The sequence below is a fragment of the Salvelinus sp. IW2-2015 genome, linkage group LG8 (assembly GCF_002910315.2).
Source record: "Salvelinus sp. IW2-2015 linkage group LG8, ASM291031v2, whole genome shotgun sequence".
NCBI classification, from domain to species: Eukaryota; Metazoa; Chordata; class Actinopteri; order Salmoniformes; family Salmonidae; genus Salvelinus; species Salvelinus sp. IW2-2015.
In genome coordinates, this window is record NC_036848.1 from 28,382,592 (window position 1) to 28,397,806 (window position 15,215).

A 15,215-nucleotide genomic window follows, 5' to 3' on the forward strand; every position below is an offset into this window, starting at 1 on the left:
CGTTGACGGAACGCCTATCCCTACTAACAAAAGCGCATTCGCGAAAAAAGCACAAATGTTGCACAAATGTACCTAACCATAAACATCAATGCCTTTCTTAAAATCAATACACAAGTATTTTTTTTTTTACCTGCATATGTAGTTAAAATAAATTAATGTTAGCAGGCAATATTAACTAGGGAAATTGTGTCACTTCTCTTGCCTTCAGTGCAAGCCGAGTCAGGGTATATGCAGCAGTTTGGGCTCATTGCAAACACCATTTCTTCCTAACAAGACCGTAATTCATTTGACAGAATTTGACATAATTATGGCATAACATTGAAGGTTGTGCAATGTAACAGCAATATTTAGACTTAGGGTTGCCACCCGTTTGATAAAATACGGAACGGTTACGTATTTCACTGAAAGAATAAACGTTTTCGAAATGATAGTTTCCGGATTTGACCATATTAATGAACAAAGGCTCGTATTTCTGTGTGTTAATTATATTATAATTAAGTCTATGATTTGATATTTGATAGAGCAGTCTGACTGAGCGGTGGTAGGCAGCAGCAGGCTCGTAAGCATTCATTCAAACAGCACTTTACTGCGTTTGCCAGCAGCTCTTAGCAATGCTTGAAGCACAGCGCTGTTTATGACTTCAAGCCTATCAACTCCCGAGATTAGGCTGGCAATACTAACGTGCCTATAAGAACATCCAATAGTCAAAGGTATATATGAAAAGGTATATGAAATACAAATGGTATAGAGAGAAATAGTCCTATAATTCCTGTAATAAGTTTTTGCATTATTTAAACCAAATTTAAGTGGTTTCATTATTTATTTGAGACTAAAAAATGATTTTATTGCTGAGGGGTATTTCTATCTGTAATAAAGCCCTTTTACGGGGGAAAATTCATTCTGATAGGCGGGACCTGGCTCCCAAGTGGCTAGGCCTATGCCCTCTCAGGCCCACCCATGGCTGCACCTCTGCCTATTCATGTGAAATCCATAGATTAGGGTCTAATTCATTCATTTCAATTGACTGATTTCCTGATGTGAACTGTAACAATATTTGAAATTGTTGCATGTTGCGTTTATATTTTTGTTCAGGACATGTGTCTTTTTATTCCTTAGCCATTTCAATGTAGCTTTGGCTGTGTGCTTCGGGTCGTTGTCATGCTGAAATGTGATCATCCGTTTTAGTTTCAGCTTTCTTGCAGAGGGCAACAGGTTTTCCTCAAGGACCTTTCTGTACATTTCTCAATTCATATTCCTTTCTATCCCGATAGGTGAAATATAACTGAAACATCCCCATAACATGATGCTGCCACCACCACGCTTCACCGTAGGGATGGTGTGGTGTTGGGTTTGCACCAAACATAACACTTTGCATTTAGGCCAAAATGTTCCACAACACTATTGGCCACATGGCTACAGAATCTCCCAAGTGTTTTTTTTGCAAACTTCAAACAGGATTCAAGGTGGGCTTTCTTGAGTAATGGCTTCCTTCTTGCCACCCTACAATACATGCCAGATTTGTGGAGTGCTTGGGATATTGTTATCACATGCACAATTTGACCAGACTTGGCCATAAAAGCCTGTAGCTCTTTCAAGGTTGCCATTTGACTCTTGGTAGCCTCTCTGATTCGTCTCCTACTTGCTCAGTCATACAGTTTGGAGGGACGGCCTGATCTAGGCAGGTTCTTGTTGGTGCCATACACCTTCCACTTGTTAATAATCGTCTTGACCGTGCTCCAAGGGATATTCAAGGCCTTTGAAATATTTGTATACCCACCCCCTGATCTGTGCCTTTCCACAACTTTGTCCCGGAGTTCTTTTGAAATCTCTTCGGTGCTCATGGTTGAGTGTTTGCTTTGCAATTCACTACCCAGCAGAAGTAACCTACAGGAACTGCTGAATGTATCTTGAAATCATGTGAATCGCTACGATTTAACACAGGTGGAGGCCAATTAACTTGGTGTGTGATTTTGAAGGTGATTGGTTGCACCTGAGCTAATATAGGATCACTATTACAAGGGCGGTGGACACTCATCTAACCAAGCTATTTAATTAGAATATTTTTTATAGATAAATAAAAAAATTAAACATTTTTACTTGAAAGTTGTGGGGTAGGATGTGTAAATCAATGGGGGAAAAATAACAATTTTAATGCATTTTATATCCAGGCTATAAGGCAACAAAAGGTGAACATTTTGCAAGGGTGTTTAGACTTTCTATAGGCACTGTATGCATGTTTGTTTTAGCTCTCATTGCAATTTAAGTCTTTCAGTGTGTGTCCCAATACTGTAGGTGGTGGCATCGTGGCAAAACATTTCATGCAGTACAGTTTAGGAGTATAATGCATGTTGGGGTTCAATTCATAAATAGACGTTCGACATTCCTGTTATATGTGTACTTTTCTCTCCGTGATTTGAATTTTTATTTGCTCTCCTTTTTAATTTCCTGTCCTCTCCAGCTGGGTGAATGGGAGAGAGAGGGAGAAATGGATGAAAGTTCTTAATCCCAGTGTAATCCTTGCCTAAATCTGAACGCATTATGAAACAGTAGAAAAAGAGAATGCCGCCCAAGCGGAACACTGAGCTGAGGGTTGTTGGACAGATGTTGGGAGGGAAATACCTCACAATGACTGCAACGGCGTAGTACAGAAAAGCTTTCAGCAAACTCTGTTTGTCCACATCTAGGAGGGGTGGTGAAGTCAGTGGGGAGGGGAGGAGGCAGCTGTGGTTGAGACATTGAGTCAGTTTTGACATGGAAAGCATTAGAATGGCCATTTTGGCCAGAGATGGCTGTGGGACTAAAGGTGAATGGTTTGCTTTTTAGCCTGTTTTAAACTGGCGCCTCGTGTTTACCTCTGCACTTACAGTAATTCTGTAGGTACAGTAATTCTGTACCTACAGATGGGTTTGGCCATTTGAAGTAAGGTCATAAATATATATATATATGTTTTATAGCCTTTTGTGAACTAACACTCGCACTTGACTTTTTTCTCCCCTACTAGCACTGACTTTGCTAATAGCTACTTTATTAGGTAAAAATCGAATTACTATGACTGAGATATGTGGTTGTCCCACCTAGCTATCTTAAGATGAATGCACTAACTGTAAATCGCTCTGGATAAGAGCGTCTGCTAAGTGACTACAATGTACGTGTAAATGTAATCTGCCTGTTTGATGGATGTGGCACCAAAAGAACTCTTTGTATATCTTGAACTGTTTTCTACAATTTCGGGTGACTCCGCTACATTAGACTTAGGGGTGACTATCGGCCTCTTCGAAATGCCTCGATCAGAATTTCTTCCGAAAAGTAAACCGGAGGCGTTGTAGACGAAAGCAAGATGCATTTTCCACTACCCTGTAGGAGGAGCTACTTGGTCATTCGAGAGAGAACAGCTGGAGGATATTTTAGAAGGTGTGTTTTGCCTGAAGGATGAGGATAGGAGGACGGGTGGGGGGGGGGGCTATATTGGTGTTACAGACATCGTGTGTTTGGGGTTGGGGAGGGGGTGTTAGGTTGAGGCGCAGGCTTCAGCCCCCAGAGTCCCATTGCTGGGTTACAGGCTAACACCTCGTGAATCTCGCCTGGTCCAGCAAGGCTTCTGCCGACACAGTCTGCAGTGTTTGCACACACACGCACACTTACATTCATTCACATGCATCGCACGCGCGTGTCGTGCACACCCGCTTAGGCCTACACGCGTACACACGCATCGCGCACACACACACACCATCGCGTCGTACAGACACGCACACTCTCCTTGAGTGCTGACGGGATGTGAACTCTGTCAGCAGCAGGATTGGTGCAAAATTTAAACGATTGAGATCATTCTTTGATAGATCATCTGTTAGGATTTATTATTCAAACAAAGTCAATCCCAAAATGTATACAGGTGCTGGGCGAATAATACATCCACAAAATAAGGAATCCTGTTATAGACAGACAGACTGGCAGACAGACCGGATGTGTCATTTAATCTACATGATGAACTATAGCCTATACTTTATATGACTTAGAAATTTCTATGTGTACAGTATTTGGGCGAAGGGAAATACTCCTACTGATTTATGCGTCAGGCCTGGTATTAAGGCAAGCAGCTGACTTTTTCCGTAAAGACATCGGAGAGCATTCCAACCGGGGAAGACGAAACACCGCAAAGGCCTGGTGTTGAACAAGTGGCATTTTACTGTTGACTTGGCAGCGACAGCCCCGCGTCATTGCTTTAGAGTCACCCGTTGGACTGTATGTGTGAACGTGCATACCTATACAGGGCCCATGGCAGCTGGCACTGAGGCACTGTAGATCAAGGCCGTTCGCTGATAGATACCCTACCGTCTTGTCGTTCTGCACTGCTCCACAGTGACCCCATGTTATAAAAAGTGTTCCCGTGTTATAAACCGTGTTGAAACAGCAGGTGGACGTGAACAAGGCTTTAATATGCCTGAAATATCGCATGGTAGGTCATAGTTGCACTGTGAAACGCTGGTCGAGCTTCTGCTCCTAACCAGCAAATATCCCCATGGCAATGTGGTGTGTAAAGTAATTGAATGACTCGTGTTGTAGGTAGGCTACAGACAGTTCTTCTTCTGCCTCGTAGGCTACCGTGTATTGGTGCTGGAGTATAAAACATATGACCTCAGTGTAACTGCTGTATAGCCGGGGATGTTTGTCTACAAATATTTATCTGTCCCCCTAGTTCCCCTGCATGTTTGGCTTTGGGTTCCTCTGTGGTTTACTGTGTGTACACTGGCCTTCCCCTTATGTGCGGATCAGAGGAGGCTGGTGGGAGGAGTGCTGCCCGTTCCAGCCATTACAATGTGCCCGTCCTCCTATAGGTCACCCCACCAGCCTCCTCTGGTGTGTGTGTGTGTGCTTGTGTCTGTGTCTGTGCAGGCTTTTGCTTCAACCCTGCTCGAACACTCCGGCTTTTACTAATCAGTTACTCATCAAGGCCTTGATTAGCTGAACCAGGTGTGTTAGAACAGAGCAGGATCTCCAGCCTGCCTACAGTAGCTCTTCAGGAAGAGGGCTGGTCACCCCTGTCATAGACGGGATAGCTGACAACGTCATGAAGACAATGCGGGCGCTTCAATGGGACAGAAGACAGTTGTGTTGTTGGGATTCTGGATGGCCAGATATCTAGCAACAATGACAAGATGCTGACATGTGGTGAATCGTAGCTGGCTCGTTTCAGCTAGTTTTTTTTTATCTTGTTCTTGATACCGTGTCTTGTTTTGAGGTGTTTTGACTGATGTCACGTCTATGCTAATATGGATCAAATTTGCTAGTTAGCTAACCAAGAACTGTAACAACGTATTTGAGTGACAAGTGCTCATTGTGCAAATTGTATTTATGTTTTCAATAAACATTTCTTTTTTTCTCCAAAAATGAATAAAGATTTGATAAAGAAAAAATAAACATTACATATCAACAATTTAAGCCGGCCCCGTCTGTTTTGCCCCATAGTTGCGCACTCGTCGGTTTTGTTGCTAAACAACCAACCCGTCTGTAGATCTAGGTTATAGATAGGGTGTTGGGCATCGCTGCAACAAGTTCTCATAGTTTCCCTTCAGAATTCGACGTATTATGGATACACTTCTTTTTTCACACATTAATTCAGCGTGGTTACATGATTAACTTTGCATGGTTACAGGGTTAAAACAGAAACAACTCAAAAAGTTCAAGGCATTCATTCCAAGTGGTTAAGGTTAGGGCTATGCTTTGGGGAAGGCTTAAAACAAAATAATAAAGAATGATGCGCTATGGTCTGAGCGCGCTTTGGCTCCGAGCATCATGACTTTGCGGCCAGTGCTAGGCAATCGTTGAACATTTTTTTTGTGAGCGCCGATTTATGGCATATAAAAACGTTCTCAGGATTTGTTCAAATGTCCAAAATCCATTTCTAGTGATCTGGCTGATCTGTCTATGCCCATGGACCTCACTGATAAATGGGAACAACAGCAATAGAACTGTCACCTGCATGTTGACACAGGCCTCATGCCCTTATCATTGACAGATGCCAGGATGTAGGCACTGGCCAATGCTCGCCTCACCCCTCTGTTCCGCAGCTGGCTACTGGAGATCCTGCCTTGTTCTCACCAGCCACCAGCCAGCTTGCCCCCTTCACACACATACACACACACACACACACACACACACACACACACACACACACACACACACACACACACACACACACACACACACACACACACACATACAAATGAACATAGACATACACACAGACATAAAAACACAAACGCACCTACACACTCCGTGGCAAAGGCTCTTAGTGAGCTATTTAGTAAGAACTATTTCACTTCTCCTTAACTGACTTGCCTAGTTAAGTAAAGGTTAAGAAAATAGATCACAGTAGGACTCCTGGGGCCAGAAGGACTATAGTATGTGTAGCACTTTCCTCCCCAGTGGACTCTGTCTGACACTTTTACAATAATTTTTTGTTATTGTAAGGAACATTAGCCATGATCGATTTTCCCAGTCAGCACACCCATGCGCACAGACAGACAGACAGACAGACAGACAGACAGACAGAGACAGAGACAGAGACAGAGACAGAGACAGAGACAGACAGACAGACAGACAGACAGACAGACAGACAGACAGACAGACAGACAGACAGACAGACAGATCATTTCACCAATATATCAGTTCAACAATTTTAGCTCAGGCAGACCCCAGTGATTTGTGAGATTGTGAAATCAGCTCTGCTAGATGTGTTTGGCAGGTCCCTGTTCAGTGGCTGACGGAGATTGTCCGTGTGCTCCCTCCTCCCTTAAATCACTTCAATGTTTTTGATCACCTGCTTTTGGATCTGAGAGAAACTCTGTTGTCTATGGCAACTTATATACACACAAAGACACACAGACACACACTGTGCGCCCAGGCCCCCTGCCACGTTCTTCTCCTTCCCCCGGGTTTCAGAGTACATTGTGTCAGAGTTGTCCCAGCCATACCCCTCTCTTCTCCACCTTTCACATGCCCACGCAGAACACACACTTGCCTGTGAAGACTTGCACAGTAACGGCAGGCCAAAGCCACCAAACCCATCCCGGGCGAACACTCTTACAGACTCCCACGCACACGCACACATGTGTGTTTGTGCAAGTGTGTATATACAGGGGCTGTGGCTGCCTGACTAATTCCCCCTATACATCACTGAGTCTAACCTCCAGTAAGGAGTGTATAGCATTAGTGCCTAGCGGGCTAGCGGTTAGCGTCTACCTTTCACAGCTCACTGATTGTGCCCTCCTTGTGCGATATGCCACTCTGCACTAAGAAATGGTTTCCTGGTAAACGGACTAAAACTGGCAGTATAGATTGTGGACTGTAAAGACGTGTCCTAGCTAAGAGATTTTAGTCCACACCTTAAGTCAAGTAAGCAAGCTTTTTACCCTTGCCCCGCTAGGAGATAATACATTAGCGGGAAAAATACAAACTGTTGACGACCCGCCACCACACTATTGCTACTGTATTTGTGTGTGTGTGTTTGTGTGCGTGCGTGCTTACATGCACGTGTGTGTGTGCTTAAATTGTATGTGTGTGCGATGGCGTGGGCGTTTGGGTTTTACTAGCTGCGGCACGCACAAGCGGGCCCAGTTTTCCTACTGTCTTTGGTTCAACCCAAACCCAGTCATTTCCCCTCAGGATTTGACCTCTAGTTTGCTCACGACACAACAGTGGTAGGCCTGATTACCAGCAACGACGAGGAAGGAGGTGAGCGCCTTGGCGGAGTGGTGCCAGGAAAATAACTCCTCCCTCAACATCAACAAAACTAAGGAGCTGTTCGTAGACTTCAGGAGACAGCAGAGAGAGCACGCCCCCATCCACATTGACGGGGCCGCAGTGGATAGGGTCAAAAGCTTCAAGTTTCTTTGCGTGCACATAACTGAGGACCTGAAAGGGTTCCATCGCACCGACAGTGTGGTGAAGAAGGCGCAACAGAAATTATCGACATAACCTGAAAGGCCGTTCTGCAAGGAAGAAGTCACTGCTCCAAAACCGCCATAAAAAAGCCAGACTACGGTTTGGAACTGCACATGGGGACAAAGATTGTACATTTTGCAAAAATAGAACTGTTTGGCCTAATGACCACCGTTATGTTAAGAGGAAAAAGGGGGAGGCTTGCAAACCGAAGAACACCATCCCAACCGTGAAACATGAGAGTGGCAGCATCATATTGTGGGGGTGCTTTGCTGCAGGAGGGGCTGGTGCACTTCACAAAATAGATGGCATCATGAGGAGGGAAAATTATGTGGATATATTGAAGGAACATCTCAAGACATCAGTCAGGAAGTTCAAGCTTGGTCGCAAATGTGTCTTCCAAATGGATAATGACCCCAAGCATACTTCCAAAGTTGTGGCAAAATGGCTTAAGGACAACAAAGTCAAGGTATTGGAGTGGCCATCATAAAGCCCTGACCTCAGTCCTGTAGAAATTTGTGGGCAGAACTGAAAAAGCGTGTGCGAGCAAGGAGGCCTACAAACCTGACTCAGTTACAACAGCTCTGTCAGAAGGAATGGGCCAAAATTCACCCAACTTATTGTGGGAAGCTTGTGGAAGGCTACCTGAAACGCTTGACCAAAGTTAAACAATTTAAAGGCAAAGCTACCAAATACTAATTGAGTGTATGTAAACTTCTGTGTCACGATCGTCATGCGGTGAGAGAGAGGACCAAGGCGCAGCTTATGAAAAATACATCTCTTTTATTTGAGACGAGTGAAACACGAAACGAACACTTATAACAAAACTAAACAAAACAACAAACGACCGTGACGCTACAAACGCAAGTGCAATACAAAAGCTACAAACGTTCTAAATAGACAATTACCCACAAACGCATAATGCCTATGGCTGCCTTAAATATGGCTCCCAATCAGAGACAAATGAAAGACAGCTGTCTCTGATTGAGAACCACTCAGGCAACCATAGACATACCTAGACACATTCACTMAMCACAACCCCATACACTAAACCCAACACCCCCTWTACCATATAACCACCCAAGACGAGACAAAACACAAACATTCCCCATGTCACACCCTGACCTAACTAAAATAATAAAGAAAACAAAGAATACTAAGGCCAGGGCGTGACATTCTGACCCACTGAGAATGTGATGAAAGAAATAAAAGCTGAAATAAATCGTTCTCTTTACTATTATTCTGACATTTTACATTCTTAAAATAAAGCGGTGATCCTAACTGATGTAAGACAGGGAATTTTTACTCAGATTAAATGTCAGGAATTGTGAAAAACTGAGTTGAAATGTATTTGACTAAGGTGTATGTAAACTTCCGACTTCAACTGTACAAGTTATTCAATCATTGCACCCACACTGCTTGCGAACATCAACGAGCATCTGAGTAGATTGAAAGATGAACTGAGGTTCACACTTCAGTCCAGTTGTTGGTGGTAATGCACCTTAAAGTTGGTTGCAAACCGCCATGTCCAAGGAAGAAGCCTGAAGGAGGAGAGATTACTAGAAAACAAACTTTTACCCTTTTATCTGTGGATTCGTTGTCGGAGTAGAGGATCTTGTGCATTTCAGGTAAAATAACAACCCAATGTTTATATCCCAGGACAAATTAGCTAGCAACAGCAAGCTAGCTAGCTAAATTGCCATACATGTTTAAGGATTTTCGACCTTTCCCCAAATTAGTATAACTGGTTCAGAGTTTGTTTTGATATTTCAACCTGCGTATCCTGATTGCGTCTGGTGTGTCAAAATCAATTTGCCTCGCGATGGCGCACGCGGGTGCACGCGCGCATGCTGTCTGGTCAGCATGTTAGTCCCTCACAAACTTCTACACATGCACCATTGAGAGCATCCTGTTGGGCTGTATCGCAACCTGGTACAGCAATTGCACCGTCTGCAACCGCAGTGCTCTCCAGAGGGTGGTACGGTCAGCCCAAGGCACCATCGAGAGCAGACTGCCTACCGTCCAGGACATCTACAGCACCCGTTGGCACAGGAAGGCCAAGAAGATCATCAAGGACTTCAGCCACTGAGCTACGGCCAGTTCACCCCAATACCATCTAAGGTGGAGACAGTACAGGTGCACAACAGCTGCCCAGTACTCTACTCTGCCCCTGAGTCACTGTCATCAGCCGGCTACCACCAGGTACTCTACCCTGCACCTTAGAGACTGCTGCACTATGTACATAGTCATTGAACACTGGTCACTTTAATGATGTTTACATACTATTTATATATCCACTGCTCTACAACATGTGGGATTATTGTTTAAATGTTAGAATTATTGTGTGCTTCTTGACATTAACTTCATTGATTAATGGGGACTAGGAACAAAAGCAATTTAGCTGCACCTGCCATAACACTTGCTAAACTAGGAACGCAACCTATTTTAGAATGTCAAAAATCCCTAGAGACGCTTATTTTGGCCTATTTGCTTTCTATTCACGGCCCAGATCATATTAATGATGTGTAGTCGTAGCGACAAAGGCGGTAGGTAATCAATCCTCTCGATAACGGTGTATGTCAACTAGTTGGTTGTTGGGTGGTAAAGTCCAACCTATAGACTAACCTATAGCATTCACATGTACAGTAGAAACATTCTACAGTACTGTACTGTACCTATTTTTACATGATGTTTTCATTGACATGGTTCTAACGTGTCATATAGCCATAATACTAGAACCGCCATTGCCACACGGCCACTGACGTTTGATTTAGTAAACTAGTCAAATCAGCCCCCCATAAAAGCTATGTCCTGCTCCTTCCTTGACTTTTCCTAAATGTTTGTATTTTATTTTGCTCATTTGTCAGAATTTTTGAAGTCACAAACAGAAAAGTATTTACAGCTTTTTTCCTGTTTTTATTTCACACCTATTCCCAATTTAACCCGCCAAGACAATGTGCTGTAGGACTTTGGTACCCAGCCAGACACTAATGCGTCGCTCTCTCCTCACTGAATGAATGGCAAATGGATGAATGGGCGAAAATTGTGTAAAGGCATGTGTAAAGACATGCGTATAAGGGCACAATAGAGTCTCCGATACAATCAACAAATGACTGTTTTCTATATCTTGTCATGAATATATTTCCAAAAATATTTATTTATACAATTCATCCTTGACAATTGTTCATGCACTGGTGGCCGGTTATATTATTATTATCTTTTTCGTTTCTACTTTGTCAAAAGAAGCTGTAAATGGACTTTATTAATTAATATTACTCTATTACTAATCGAATCTACAAATAAAGTTGATAGAGGGGAATACACTGTAATGTTTTTATTGTAAGGGAAATAAAAATAGGCAATAGGCCTACATTTTTTTTCTAGGACTTTGTAGAAATATACAAAACATATCCTTGATTCGACACAAATAAGTATTTATTGATTTTCTATTGGTTTATTTCCACAAATATTTCTTCATGCAATGAATCCTTTACAATGGTTTACGTACTATTTATCAAGCGTTGGTGCTTATGTTTGCCCACCTTGCGGGTTGATATGCATCTGATACATATACCAACGTTCTCTAGCGGGTACTTATTGGCTGAAAGGCCAGGCGGTTCTAGCGTCAAAGGGGCAATCAGCTACACCCGTTTTTTGACTTATAAATTAATGATATGTACCCGTTGATTCTTGAAGAAATCACTTAGAAATGCCTCAGGAGCTTAGTTCAACTGTCATACCCCATCAGAACCCCAAAATATAAGCTTGTTTTACTCCGACGTTGGTGAACAAAGAACATGTAAACAAACACTATAGAGCTATAGGTTAAAACTATCATTTTGATATGATGGGTGGTCAGTCCTTGCAACCATAGCAGTGTCTAATGAATTTGAGAGTGGTTACATTTCTCCAGCCCCATCCCTCAGCTTTTTACCGAACCAGAGGCGGGGAGCCCGCTTCGCTATTGTTTCTGCTGCCGATTGCCACTTGAATGTTTTTGAAACGACCAAAATAGAGACAGTCCCAGGTATTACACTGTACATGTCGCAAAAAAAAATTGCATGGTAGCCCAGAGATATAGAGATGCATGAGTTTTGCATTTCCAAAAACAAATAGATCATTCAATCTGAGATAATTGTCTTCTAAACTCCCCCCTCTCCTTCTCTGATAGCAGGGAGGTTAATGCCTTCACATCTCTCCTCCACATGGCCACCGTCATCTCACTTCATTAACATAACACTGCTTTCCTGCTGTAAAATTCCTGTTTATTGAGAAAGCTGGTTCTGGAATCGGACCAAAAACACCTATTGTGTGTGTGTGTGTGTGCGTGCGCGTATTTGAGGGAGCATCCATTCACACACACGTGTGTTTTTTTTCCTCAACTATTTACAGCCTGTTACAACATTAAATATGATAGACTGTCAATATTCCGACGTTGCTTGTTAATACCAACATTTTGAAGAAACTTACCTTTAAGGGAAATAATGAAATCTTTGTTACACAGCCAAAACATGTCTCCATCCATACGAAGAAGGAACCCGGATTTTTTGTTGTTGTTGCAGGGTCTGCGTTTTCCAACCAGATGGCCCAGCTGCGTGACAGTATTCACCTGGGTGACTGGCAAGTGTTGATGAAATCACTCTCACACATGCTGAGGGGTTATAAAAATGCATGGATTTTCTATCAAACAGCTCTTGAATGGGACTGTAGTCTGGCCATTGTCATATCGTCGAGGTTGGAAAGGTCCGAGGTGGGATGTGAAATAGTGTAGAACTAACTTAAGGCGTATGTGGAGTTTCTCTAATATTGTCGAGTCAGATCTCTCTTCTCTGTGTTTTCCGATAGCCCGACACATAGGACAGATTGGTACACCAATACATTGTCTTTGCTAGGCTCTGAGATCTACTAGTTGAAATTCATATATTAATCAAGTGAATGGACTGCTTGGTTAGTCACTTCATACAGCAATGGTTCATTCAGAGAAAACAACAGAGACAAATAAATCATGTTTAGCCAAAGATGTCGAATGGGACTTGGTTAGTATGTTGTTTTGTGTTGTGTAGATGCTGTTTTCACCGTGCCCTCAAAGGCACATTCATCATAAGACATTTTTACACTGTAATGAGACGTGGTCTACGATCAGCTCTCAGCAGGCACAACCCAAAGCATCCAAAGTGACTACAGGAAACTGACCCAGGGTCTGTGCTTAGCTGAGCCTCCCATGGTGATGAGGAGTAGTGCTGGGTGACTGTATCAGGGCCGTTGCTATCTATCTGTTTGATGGGCTAATTACCCTGATTCTAAACTGTGCCCCAGAGACAGAGCTACATGGAAAGAGGCACATTTCTTCTCCTCCCCCTTTCCCCTTTTCTGCTTTCCCTTACTCTCTCTGATTCTTTAGCCATCTATCTTTCACTATCTCAGCCCCCCCCCCTTTATTTTTTGTCTTCCCCTCACATTTTGTCCTATCAATTAAATTTCAATTTAAGGGGTTTTATTGGCATGGGGGGAAAAAATGTACATTGCCAAAGCAAGTGAAATAAATAATTAACAAAAGTTTACTGTTACTGTTCATTCCTAAAAAAAATGTACAGTAAACATTACATAAAGTTCCAAAAGAATAAAGACATTTCACACGTCATATGTGATATGTTACATGTGCAAATAGTTAAAGTGCAAAAGAGAAAATGAATAAACATCTATGTGTATTTACAATGGTGTTTGTTCTTCACTGGTTGCTTTTTTCTTGTGGCAACAGGTCACAAATCTTGCTGCTGTGATTGCACGCTGTGGTATTTCACCCAATAGATATGGGAATTTATCAAAATTGGATTTGTTTTCTAAGTCAGTTCAGTTCAGTTTCCACCTCATTTTGTGGGCAGTGTCTTCTCTTGAGAGCCAGGTTTGCCTACGGCGGCCTTTCTCAATAGCAAGGCTATGCTCACTGAGTACATAGTCAAAGCTTTCCTTACTTTTGCGTCAGTCACAGTGGTTAGGTATTCTGTCACTGTGTACTCTCTGTTTAGGGCCAAATAGCATTCTAGTTTGCTCAATCTTCTGGTAAATTATTTCCAAAGTGTCAAGCAATTATATTTTAGTTTTCTCATGATTTGGTTTGGTCTAGTTGTGTTGCTGTCCTTGGGCTCTGTGGGGTCTGTTTGTGTTTGTGAACAGTGCCCCAGGACCAGCTTGCTGCTGGTCTGCAGGACCAGCTTCTGTAGGTGATGGCTTTGTTATGGAAGCTCTTTTCTGGATTTTGATCATTAGCAGGTATCGGCCTATTTCTGCTTTGCATGCATTATTTGGTGTTTTACTCTGTACAAGGAGGATATTTGTACAAGCAGAATTCTGCATGCAGAGTCTCAATTTGGTGGTTGTCCCATTTTGTGAATTCTTGGTTGGTGAGCGGACCACAGACCTCACAACCATAAAGGGCAATGGTTTCTATAACTGATTCAAGTATTTTTTAGCCAGATCCTAATGTGTATGTCGAATTCTATGTTCCTTTTGATGTCATAGAAGGCCCTTCTTGCCTTGTCTCTCAGATCGTTCACAGCTTTCTCTTTCGCCTTCGCTGCTCTTCCCGACGCTCTTCGAAATGAGAAACACATCCCCCCCCCTTTTAGCATAATCGATGGCTGCTGTGGCACTGTTTTCCTATGCTTCTAGCGAGTGTGTGTTAAGCCCCCCTGACCCTGAGGAAACACATTACCATTCTTTGCATAGGAGCAGTTCCTGCTCGGAAGGATTAAGGTCATTGCATGGCAAGTGGAGCTAACATTCCAACCCAGTGCATTATAGCCTTAAACTTGAACCTACAGCTAATACCCAAAGAGCAGGAAAAGAAACAACGGTGTCATTAATGGGTTTCCCGCATGTTGTTTCCTCAAAAGGGGCAATCTGAATGCAGAGGCAGGCGGTTGCCGAGCCAAAGCATACATCACATGCATTTCAGGATCCAGCCACCCCGTTTTGTCTAGACTTATTATTATTTTTAATTTTTTTTAAGTAACATTCCAGAGAACATTTGAGAGAACATGCTCACGACTTAACCTCGATTCAGTTTGCTGAAGTTGCTGAGTTGCGAATTCCCACGATGTGCTAATGCACAAGTTCTTAGATGTTTGCGCACGGTGACAAAAAAAAAAGAAAAAAAAGAGCTTCACATTTCCGCACGATCGTTTCTGCGTATGTAAACGACAGCCAAGCACCGGCCACAGACAAAAAACCACACATTCTGGACCTATGGACGGCTTCTAAGCTCGTTTCGGGGGCGA

At 42.9% G+C, this 15,215-nt stretch overlaps 1 protein-coding gene across 2 annotated transcripts in view; it reads left to right on the forward strand.

The window, feature by feature from the left end:
- Nucleotides 1-15,215, forward strand: part of LOC111967678 (thyroid hormone receptor alpha-B) — a 180,758-nt gene that overhangs the window by 83,368 nt on the left and 82,175 nt on the right. The gene's annotated exons all lie outside the window — the stretch shown is intronic.